The sequence below is a fragment of the Micromys minutus genome (genome assembly GCF_963924665.1).
Source record: "Micromys minutus genome assembly, chromosome: 21".
NCBI lineage: Eukaryota > Metazoa > Chordata > Mammalia > Rodentia > Muridae > Micromys > Micromys minutus.
In genome coordinates this window covers 16024722-16037034 of record NC_137956.1, presented here as the reverse complement: position 1 = coordinate 16037034, position 12313 = coordinate 16024722, and positions in this window count along the sequence as shown.

The window sequence follows — 12313 nt, the reverse complement described above, 5'->3', positions numbered from 1 at the left end:
GCCATAGGATTTAGTTGAACAGTTCCTTGTCATACAGAATAAATGAATTTGGGAATGATAATGTAGACATGAAGTCGCATTAAGTCCATCTTGGTTCATCTGAATCTAAGATAGACTTAGTGGTCTAAAGGCAGATACCACCTAGTTCCAGGTTTTCAAAGGCTAGGGGCTGTAATGGATGAATTAAACTTTATATTTGGAAATGTTTTATTCAAATGCCGTTTCTTTCTATTAAAATGTTATTAAAGTTCAAAGAGGTAAAGTTATTATCTGTGGCTGTTTACCTAAGAAGTTCCTGAAACTGTACTCCTATTGCCTGGGGACACTGTATGAGTTGCCTTCTCTAACTGCCCCAGTCAGGCATTGTGATTGGCAGATTACACACAGGTCTTGAGGATCCTTACATAAAAGACCAAGACCTTCAGAACACCAAATAAAGGCCTTCAAAGGTAATGCCCTTAGTTTCAAGTCCATTCTAAGGAACATGCATCAATGAATTTTATGCTATTTCCTCCTTCAAGCTGTGGCTTGGGTTTTGACTATGGATTCTGAGTACTTGTTGTACCTTGTAATTTAAAGTAATTTTGAACTGACTGCAAAGGTAAACTAAAAAACTCTTTATCTTTTTGCTTATCACCTTTTGCCTATGTATTGTTCGACATATTTGCTATTTTTTCTTCCCTACAACAACACTTGCTTATGAATAGAGCATCTATTTTAGTCAGTGTTCTATTGCTGTGAAGAGACACCATGGCCATGGAAACTCTTATAAAAGAAGACATATACATATATGCATATATGCACACATACATACACACATACATATATACATATATAAACTGTCTTCCATTATCATCACAGCATGGAGCACAACAGCATCCAGGCAGCCAGATAAGGTGCTGGAGAAGAAGCTGAGAGTTCTACATCTGGATTCATAGGCAGCAAGAAGCAAGAGATCAGCACTGGTCCTGGCCTGGCCTTTTGAAGCCTCAAAGCCACCCCTAGTGACACACTTCCTCTAGCAACACCATCTCTAACAAAGCCACACCTCCTTATTCTTCTCAAGTAGTGCCACTCTCTCATGACTAAGCATTCAAATACCTGAGTCTATGTGGGCCATTCTTACTGACACCATCACATGGTTGTTTGAGCCTAGATTTTTCTTTTACAGGAAATGTTTGATAGGATAAAGTTGAGATAAGAAAGGATTAAGAAGTTGTTCAGTTACTGCCGATATTCCTTATCTCTTCCCTCTGTGGCTGACTCTCAATGTTGGGCCATGCTAGTGCTTACTAAGATGCTAACGGGGGTTGAGCAGTATGCTTTGATGGAAGGAGAACTTCAGTTTTGGAAACATGTAAGGACTTGCCATGGTTACAAATGTGGCTCCAGTGAAGCTGAAGGTCTGAGCCTCATCTTCACAGAACTCAGGCCTTAAAGAAGTTACCAGCTCCATTTTCCTTTGGTTTTGCCAGTAGTGGATACACTACCATGTGCTTTGGAAAGAATGCCAAATAAATAAATCTTGAAAAATAATGTTTTATTTGTCCTGCTAGAGAATACCCCCCATCAATAATTATTAGATACGTTTTAGATCAGTGATGCAAACAGAGGAATTAAATTTTGTAGTGTTTAAGTATCAAATAGCAGTCTTACCTTAGCTAACAACTGTTGAAGCCGAGCAGTGTTTGAGTGGCATTTGGGTGTTAGCTAAACATTTTGGTTGTTATTGGTAAGCATGAATGCTTATCTCTGGCTACATCGCCCCCCTTTCAGTCAAATTATGTTTGAAAGAAAATATTTCAGTGTATGTGTGTCTGCACGTGTGCACATGCACGTGTGCATTTGTAAACAATAGCATGATCACATACTTCTGACTCAAAACGTCTCTGTTTTTAAATTTGTATTCTTATAGGTATATGGGTGTTTTGCCTGCATGCATGTCTGTGTACCGTGGACATGCTTGATGTCCAGGGATGCCAAAAGAGGGCGTTGGGACTTGAACTTGGGTCTCCTGGAATAACAGCAAGTGCTCTTAACTGCTGAGATATCTCTCCAGGCTCTGACCTCCGACTCACAAACATGTTTGTGAGAAAAGACACACTGACATAGAAACTGTTGTCAGCTTTGTTATTAATCTTCCAAATTAAAGCTATGAACTTTAGCATGGATGGCAGAGAAATATAGCAGACCTTTTGAGTAGAGTACAATCAATCTGTATACAAGAACTAGCATTCCTATAAGCTGGATGCTCTGACCCAGCAGTTTTGCCAGCAGTGATTTATAATATTAAAGAGAACCCAAGAGAAGACTTCATGCAATGTATATGATAAAGGCCTCCTAAAATTGATTTCATTGCTTTTGCATGGTCTTTTTGCTTATGCTAAGTCAGAGATTTTATTTTTTTGAAATCTCCTAGAATTTGAGCCACCCCAATAAAGTATACGTTCATCATAAATATGAACAACTTTTGCAAGTAACATCTGAGAAATCCAGAATAATTAATCCGGGGTATTGATTGATATACACTACCTTTAATAATTCATTCAGAGAGCAGGCTGCATTTTGGAAAAGTCTCACTAATTGCTTTTTGGTAAAATAAATTTCTATAGTAGAGCCCGGTGATATCTTTGATGTTAGTCTCTGGTGGCAAACATCAGATTTCATAAACTACAATTAACACAGCTTGCACCGAAATCACCTAGGCCTTGAGAGAAGTGGGTGTTTATTTCCACAGTAAAAAGATTTTGGAAGTAAATATACTTCTTTAGACATATGAATGAATATTTGTTTCTAGGGTTATTCTAAGGTTGTTCCCCTCCAAGTGGTGAAACAATCGTGAACTCAACTCAGTTTTTCACAGAAGAAATTCCAGAAAGGAACAAAGGCAATCCCAGCCAGCCCAGGGGGATAACGGGAGAGCAGCCACAGCACAGCACAATAACGCGCGCTTGGGCCTAAGTTAGATGAGAAATCCCGAGATCCTGCTGGTGCTATGAGAACAAGAATGTCTGCCTTTCAAAAGCCTCAAAGCAAAGTTACCAAAGCCTTGCTTCCTCCTTTGGTGTAACCTTTTCCATGTCACACGTGGTAACAATGCAAATGACATATTAAACTATGTTTGTGGAACTGCAAGTCAGTTCCTGAGCACTGTGTTTGCTGACTTAAGAACACGTGGATCCACAGTATGACCCTTAGATTTCCCCACAGACATAGAAAAGAATTCCCTTTTGTTCTACCTTTTCCAGTCTACCCCTCACCCCGCTCCCAACCTCAGCAACTATATTTGGCTGGAGTACAATGACTAATTGCTAATCTTCGAGTGAGACGTCAAGAAAATGATGAAACAGCTTACAGGTGGAGAGCTGCTATTTTCTCTTGCCCCAGCTTTTGGCTCGTGGAATGGTGTTATGAGGCCGAGTCCTGCCTCAGGCAGCAGAGAAGATGGTGATTGATTAGGAATGTCTTCAAAGGAGTTAGGAGGGGTAGGGATTGTGGCGCACAGATCTTGTAATTGTTCTCCCTAGGCTAATTACTGGAAGAAGAAGGATTCTACACCCATGAAGTGTCAATCCAGCATCAGAAGTAAGAATGCATCTGTCAGGGAGACAGACAGTACATTACTCTGCCTGTGATCTGCACTGTCGGGTAAGCCCCGCTCTTAACAGACTTACCATGTCAAATCACATCTTGATCTAACGATTCCACCAAACACGGCCAACCACTGGCTTCCATTAGAACGCGAGGATTCTAAAATTAAAGGTCTCGCTACCTTCAAGCAATACTGTCTAAAGACAAACTTAATTAGCAGTTTGAAAAGAACCACATTGATTACTAGGCTAACAATTTCTGAAGGAAAATGTGGTTTTATGGTTCACAAATGCTGAAGGCATAGGTGTCCTTCCTTCCAACCACGCATTTCAAGGGCAGTGTCCACGTCAGGTAGGGCTCGTTAGCTCAGGGCTAACACCCAGAACTTGCAGGAAATGTCATCATGGTTGAAGGACTACTGACTGTTTTGCCCGGACCTTGCAGGTCTGTTCATAGTCCCTGAGCTAACAGAAGAGAAAGTGCCTCTGCCCTCTCACCTCTGTAGCTGTTTTCCTTCTCTCAGTCCTCACCTCTGTCAGATCCCTCCCATCTTGATTGTGCTCTGGCTCATCACACCTGTGGTCTCGAAGGAAGTCTTTTCTGGATCTCTTTCCACACCTGTCTCTTACAACTTTCTCTCTATGATATGATTGCTCTCTTCTTTCTATAAGATTACTTTCTAAATTCCATCAAAGCAATTTAGTCAGGACCACTGTCTTATAAAGAAGGTTCAGTCTGTCAACTGTTGTCTCATTTTCTGTCGTCTGTCCCAAACTTCATGCTACGTTTTGGAATTGTTCACAGGATGCAAACAGAGGTGGCCACGCCTTTCTAGCAGATGTACCGGGCAGACCTGAGAGCACAATCATCTTCCTAAGTAACATTTTCATGAAGAAATCTGCTCAGAATTTTAGACTCGCTTCTTCTCTCCTGCTTAATTGGATCATGAAACTGTGCTATACCCAGCTTTTCAGTTTCTCGTTCTTCAGAGAGCTTAGTGTCCTGGGCTCGAAGACGCTGGGAATACTCCTAGGGACATTAAACTCTGGACTGATCTTGTTTTGAAAGGCCAAACACTGTATTTGCTCTCAGTGACTGGGGACTTCAGAATTTGCACATTTAAATAAGGATGAGGCTGGATGGGCTACCCTGCCCCAAGCAGGCAACCCTTCGCTCTGTCTTCTCAAGTAGTCAGCTAGACCAGCCTCATAGAAGTGAATGGCAGTTTGGAAATGGCTTCCTTTTAAACATTTCTTTCTTCCCTATTCACTGCAGTGCAGTGCTGAAGACAAAACAAAAACAAATAGTAAAATCATCAGCAATTTCCTCTTTGTTTACCAGTCCTCAGAGGATGGAGTCTACCTTCAGCTAGGAGAGGAATGCTTTTGTATGCCTACGTACTATGGTCTCTTGGTCTCTCTCTCTCTCTCTGCCTTTGCCCCTTCAAACACCCCCCGCCCCGTCCCCTGCTATTGTGAAGCCTAGAACTCTCAGTCCCTTCCTTCTTAAACATCTATTTGAGAGACCATGGTGATGGAAAAGGCCTATTGGCTTGTGGTGTGTGGAGATTCTTCCTACTGTAACTACAGTTTCCTGCATGTCTACTTTCTGGAAATTTTCTCTTTATTCAGCTTGCTTTGTTACAGAAATTTCCTGTTCTTTTCTTTATATAGCTGGCTTTACTTATTGCTTTTAGTATGGTTCTTAATTAATGTTGTGTTTCTGTAGTGTTGGGCTCGACTTATAAAGCTCTTGATATGGGGTCTGCTTTTAAATCGCCCCATTGCTATTCAGCCTGTCTGTCATAGTTAAGAACGATGTGGTTTCTTCAGTGATATGACATCTCTTGTTAATATTGCATATTATTCACATATTTACATATTCATTGTATATTATTTGCCCATTATATAGCTTATACATATTAACACACCTTACATACCTTGTATATACCTACATTTTATCTTTACAAAACAAACTAGGGTGATCTAATGTGCTAGTAATATTTTTATTTTACACTTGAATATAAATTTTACATTAGGTATCAGATGCATTTTCTGCCATTCTGTATTCATTTATTTAAAAAATTACTAGATTTTGTTCTTTCTTTCCACATACTTCTATTCTTTAGTCTTTCCCCTTTGTATTTTATAAGTAATTTATTTTTCTTGCCAAAGAGTGTGCTTTAAGCTCAATTCGGCTGTCTTAATTTGCCTCATGTGTTTGTGGGTGTCTCAGGAATATTAGCGATCACATAGACTGTTATGTCAGTGCCATCTATCCTTTGGAACAAGTAAAACACATTAAATAACTAAAATGTTACCTAAATTTTGTGATTTTTGAGTTGATAATTAAAAAATGAATGAATGAGTAACATGTATTTATTTTTTTCCTTAATGTGTGGCTATTAACACTTCCTGGTTATCAGACTCCCTACATAACTAGTGTCTTGACTTCCAGTGAGCCCAGTTAATTTTTGTCTTCTCCGGAGTCTCCCAAAGCTCTCCTCAACTCTGCCACTCTCAGCCACGTGCTCAACTTTGCCTCCCCTATTGCTTGCCTTATATAATTTCAGGCCAGGAATTAGCCTTCGATCTCTTCACCACATCTCCTGCAGTGCTGTCTCTCACAATACATGCAGGCATTAGAGGTGGTACTAACCACCTCTCCTAACCACCCCCACCAGCTTGCATCTTGTTGTGACTTGAAATTATCCATCCTAATAATATTTAAAACTTACTCCTATTACTCTAAACCTTCCATGCTTTGTATTATAGACACATCTTATATGTTTGCCCCAGTCAGCAATGTAGATGTTATTTACTAAGCTTTGAAGCTATATTGAAAATTAGGATGTTTTTCTCACTATGTTTTGTTTCCTGAATGAGTTTTAAAACAAGACATAAGGCAAACATTATACTTATTAATATAATGTACATCGCATTGTTTGCTACAATGACTGAACATTTTCATGATTTTTTTTTGTCATAGAAAATTACTTTCCTTCATTCAGTTTTGTTTTCTCGAAGTTTCGGACATTTAGTTATCCTATGGGTGGTGCTATCTATTCTGAGGCATACCCGAGTGTCCCTGGATTTCCCTGTACTCTCGGATTTGGTTCTGTATTTTTGTGTCCCAGTTTCTATATTGTTCTTCTTCTTCTTTTTTTTTTTTTCATCTTACATTTCAAAACTTTCTTAGTGAAGAGTAGATTTTTCTGACTCTGGTGGTTTCAAAGTGTGTTTAGAGGCCAGCAAAGGGGTTCTATGGGTAAAGGCACTTGCTGCCAAGCCTGTTGATCTGGGTTCAATGCCCGGAACCCTCAGAATGAAAGGAGTGAACTGACTTCTGAAATTTGTTTTCTAATCTCTACCCTGTACTTTCACATGTGCGTGCATACTCACACGCACGTGCACACACACATACCACATTTATAAAATGTAAAGAATTAAAAAACCGATAGTTTTATATGTGCTAGTGTTAATTTGAACAGCAGTTTGGCCAGGTTTAACATTATTTAATTTGACTAGCTGTTTTTCTCCAGATTTGAAAGTATTTTCCTTTTCTTCAGCACAGTTACTGCTGATGTATCTGAGTCCTATCAACTTGGAAAGCATTGCTGTTTTATTTTTCTGAAAACATATTGAATTTTTCTCTTTGTTACCAGAGCTCCACATTTTCTACAAGCTTTGTATGAGGAGAGTTCCCAGAAAAAGTTATAAAATGTAATTTATTTTTCAGTTCTGAGGAATGAACCTAGGGCCTCACACATGCTAGACAAAGGCTCTCCATCCCAGGCCAACACAAGTTTTGCAGGGAGCTTTAGAGACACAGAAAACAGCAGATACTGTCTTCCTCTGTGCACAATACCGGTTCTTTATTAGTAACACATTGCTACGTCACAGCTCATAAACCAACACCAGTACATTGTCTAACCAAAGCCTAAAGTTTCCATACCTTTCCTTATTTCTAACCAACTGACTTTAGGAGCCATCTCAGGTTTCTGTATCACGTCCCATTTAGCTGTTGTATCTTTTTTAGAGTTCTCTTGATTGTGCTTTCTTAGACTTTCTTTTTCATTTTCATGACCCTAACAAGTTTAAGGAATATTTTAGGGTTGCCATTTATTAGGATTTTAACAATTGTTTTCTCATGATTAGACTGTAGTTGTAGGTTTGGGGGAAATGATAGAAATGTCATTTTATTAAACTATGCAAGGGCTATGCAATGTCAATAAGATTTGTAAGTGTTGACCCTAATAATGAGGCTTAAATACTGTTTTCCGGTACTTTCAGTTTAAAGCGATTCTTTTTTTTTTTCTTTCTAGTTTTGTATCATGCTACTATGAAGAAATCCCAATGGAAATCTTGTATTTAAGAAAGGAGGATTATGTTTCCCTTCAGTTAGGATACAATGAGTGCACAGATGTATTTTCCGTTCCTCTGCAAAGGGTGTCTGTCTCTGTCCCACATGTGCCAACTTGCTTAATGATTTATGTATCTTGGGATGGACTTGCTATTTTCCTTGTATGTAATGTTATAATGAAGCCCTAATTAATTTTGTTGATCATGTTGTTTCAGCTTTTGTTACTGCGAATGTGTCAGTTGGCTTCTGTAACATATTTCTGTCAACATAACCTTTTCTTTTCTGGTTACAACTTTGCTGTTTATTCTCACAAAACTCTCCAGAGCAGTATATTTTCTGCTCTGGTTCTAGAATAAGCCATTTCTAAATAATATCTGTTTGCTTTTATTGAAAACAATGGCATAAGAATCCAAGACTAGAGTCTCAGGTCTGCTTATTGCTATAGGACATCAGTGATTCTAGAGACTTTCAGCTCACATAGTACAGTAATGTATGTGTACAACCGTGCTACCAACATGCATATATTGCTTTAGGTGATGCATCTATTCTTTATGTACATGTTTTCAGACTAAGCTACACATAAAATTTGTTGCTATTTTTGCTCTCTCTCTCTCTCTCTCTCTCTCTCTCTCTCTCTCTCTCTCTCTCTCTGTGTGTGTGTGTGTGTGTGTTTGTGGATGTGTGTGTGTATGTGCGTGAGTGTGTGCCTGTTCATGGACATGCACATGTGTGCATGTGAACTGTCCAGTTTGCTTTAATCTGTAGTCAGGGAGAATATTGGAGCCTTCATGTCTTCTGTTTACCTTTTCATCCACCTTTTGTAACAAAAAGAATATTTTGGCAATAGCAGAACCCAGAAATGTCTTTTTATTTGATCACTCTGAGTGTTTAATTAGAATATGTCATTTTAAAAATTATTTTATCTATGTTTGGGATTCTATTATAATCATTTAATTTTCTTTTCTTCTTACAAAACTTCTCATATACCCCTCCTTGCTCTCTTTCAAATACAAAACCTCCCATTTCATTAGTTGTTATTACATGTACATGTGCATATGCACGCACATATATATATATTCCCAAATACATAAATATAGCCAGCTAACATGTTTAACATCATTTGTATGTATATTTCCAGGGTTGATCATTGTGTTGGATAACCAGGTTGTGTGTTCTTTCCTGGGAAGGACAATTTCTCCAGCTCTCAGTGTTGCTTAACTGCTATGGTTCTTTGTGTAGGACTGACGTCTCATGTATAATCCCTAATTACATTCTAAATATTTGATCTGATACTCAATCCTCATCAAGAAAACTACTCTTTGCAGCAGATGGAAACCATTACAGAAAACCACAAGTAATCAAAACTAATCAGATCTGTGGAGCCCAGTCCCGATGGATTTGTCTGCAACACGACTCCTGTACTCAAGACTCCCGCACTCAAGGCTCAAGGATTAATGCTGAGGAAGAGGGGCGTGGAAGGATTATCAGAGCTGAGGAGCACTGAATTTGCCATAGAATTGTGTCTCTTAGGGATGTCAGAAGCTACATCCATAAAGTTTCACTAACATGGCTGCTCTAAACATGAGCTGCATCAATACAATAGCAACAGATTGCTGCACTTTTAAAGATGCTGTCTCAATACGGTGTTGGAGCACCATGCAAATGTAGAGGAAAGTATGTGGGTTGCTGATATATGCAGAACTTCTTCAGATTTCTCAAATTTTTCCAATTTATATATCTGTATCATCTGATCAGTGATGCTAACTCTGTATCTTAGCGACCTGTGCAGATGAATGAGCACAGCTTGGAACAAGTGCGGAAACTTCTCACACGCCTAGGTCCCAGTGAGTCCTGACTGAACAGACTGGGTAGACAACCCTCTTGTGAAAGAAGGGAAGCTGCTGACTGACTGTACTCTTGAAGTGAGGTGTGTTATAACGGATGGACACTGTAAGACTGTCAGCTTGTTTCTAGTAGCTCTGGACAGGAGTGACATTTATTTAATACGATGAAAGTTCTGCAGTTCATACTGCTCAAGATCGGTCCCCATTTCTTTTTGATATCAATGTGTTTTGATAACAATGGTTGTGATTAATTTCTAAAGCATGTTTGCTATAAGGGAGAATCTCTCTCAGTAAACTGAGAAGCAGAGACATACAGCAGTGAGAGCTGTCTAGATTCTCTTCATGTGCACATCAAGATCTGATCTGATTACTTCCCTCTTCATCATTTTATACCAAACAACAGAGATACCTCTATTTGTGGAAACATTGATGTGACTCCACATCAGTTAGAATCTTAAGCATTATTAAGCTCAGTGGTGTTTGGGGGAAGGGGGACATGATACTCTAGAAGGAAAAAAAATGTAAAGCATTTTGCCATGATGGGAAAGAAAAGCTTTTAATTCAGAATCATCTGTTTTAGTTTTGAAGAAATCTTATGAAATCAAGACTTTATTAAATTGAAATTAACTTAAATAAATAATTTTTGATTTATTTTTATAGTGTCCACTGGTCTTCCATGAAAAATGTGAACATTTACAACTGAGGAGATTTAATGTGACTGTCACACCAGGATTTCACAGAAGTGCTAACACTGACTGAATAATTGCCTTCTCACAAACTTGTGTTCTGATAATAGAGCATTTTTTTTTAAAAAGAACAAGACTGGCCATTCAATTTTCTTAAGTATAACTCATTAGGAAAACAAAAGGTAGTTTTAATAAAAGTCCAAGTTGAAGAAAATGTCCCTGTTTTAAAAAAAAAAAAAGCTCTGATGAACCATGAAAGATAATGTGGGATCACAGAGATTGTCCCTCCCACAGCCTGCTATGCTCTCAGAGGACCATTAGCCTCTCTGCTGATACGCTTATACTCTACAAGAATTATGCCTAGCCAAGGGTATTTATACCTTCTGGTGAAAGAGATATTTCAAGGTTATGCTTAGTAAAAGATTTCTTATGCTACCTCTGTCAAAAAATATCACCAAAGGCAACAAATAGAAACTATCCTTATCTACCATCCACAGTGGGTCCTAGATTCTCCATTATTATTCCTTTACCAGATCCATCTTTAGGGAAACAGGTTTCAAAGATAGACTCTTGTGGGCTTTGAGTTTTGATTTCTCTGCTGTTTTGTACCTCTTCAATGTTGAAACATTTTCATTTTGAAAAAAAAAAAATTATTCCATTAGCTTACATCTACAAACCCCTCATCCCACATTTGCTGACAGGAACCTGGTGTGGCTGTTCCTTGGAAACTGGCCAGTGCAGATGTGGATGCTTGGAACCAACCATCAGACTGAGCTCGGGAACCCCAGTGGGGGAGCTGGCAGAAAAACTGGAGGAACAGAGGGGGATTGCAACCCCATAGGAAGAACAATGTCTAGACCACCAACCAAGGAGTATACCGGGAAGGATTCATTGCTACAGAAACATTTTCATTTTTAAAAGATGAACTTTATTTTTGGAAAACAATTAAAAATTGCGAACTAAGATTCGTTTAAGAACTGGAAAATAAATGACCAGTTTGGTAACAACAAAATGTTTTGGCTGAGAGAACACAAAATACTGCAGGGGATAAGGGACCAACTATTGTGTCGTAACTCACAACTACTTACAAATATCAAATGCTCATAATTTATAGAGTTTATTGGTTTACTGGTTTAATATATATATAATACAAGCAATATATTTTCAGTGTAACTGTTTGAAAAATTGAAAAAGCTTTTTTGATTCTGAACATATCTCCCTCAGAGCTCTTGGCTATCTGTTCCCATTCATAAGATCTATGTCTCCTTAATCTCTTTTTCCTTGCACACAAACCTCCTGTGTATGGACAGACAGGATCCATGGCTCAAGCCCTAGGTGCATCTATTAGAGCATTGCATAGTGCATCCCCTGCTTGTTGATTTAACATTTCCCATTGCATTCTGTAATTCAGGACAGTGTCTTCTTTTTTTCATAGTAGCTATTTATTCATTAATTATAGATTTATTAAATATCTGTTATACACAAGACAATATACTAACACATCAACTTGATGACTCAGTATAAGGGAATGTCAGGGTGAAAAGGTGGGGGGGAGGGCAGGTGGGTGGGTAGGGAGAACTCTCATAGAAACAGGGGGAGGGAGGATGAGGGGAAACCAGGAAAGGGTTATTTGAAATATATATATATATATATATATATATATATATATATATATATATATATATATATATGTATGTATGTATATATATAAATGTAAAAGAAAGAGCTTTCTGGTAGCTATGCACAGTTCTCTTTCCTCTTCATTTAGATGGAAGGCTCATCTCAGGGACTGCTTACAGCTAAGCATGTCGGTCTTGACATTTTGTTCCT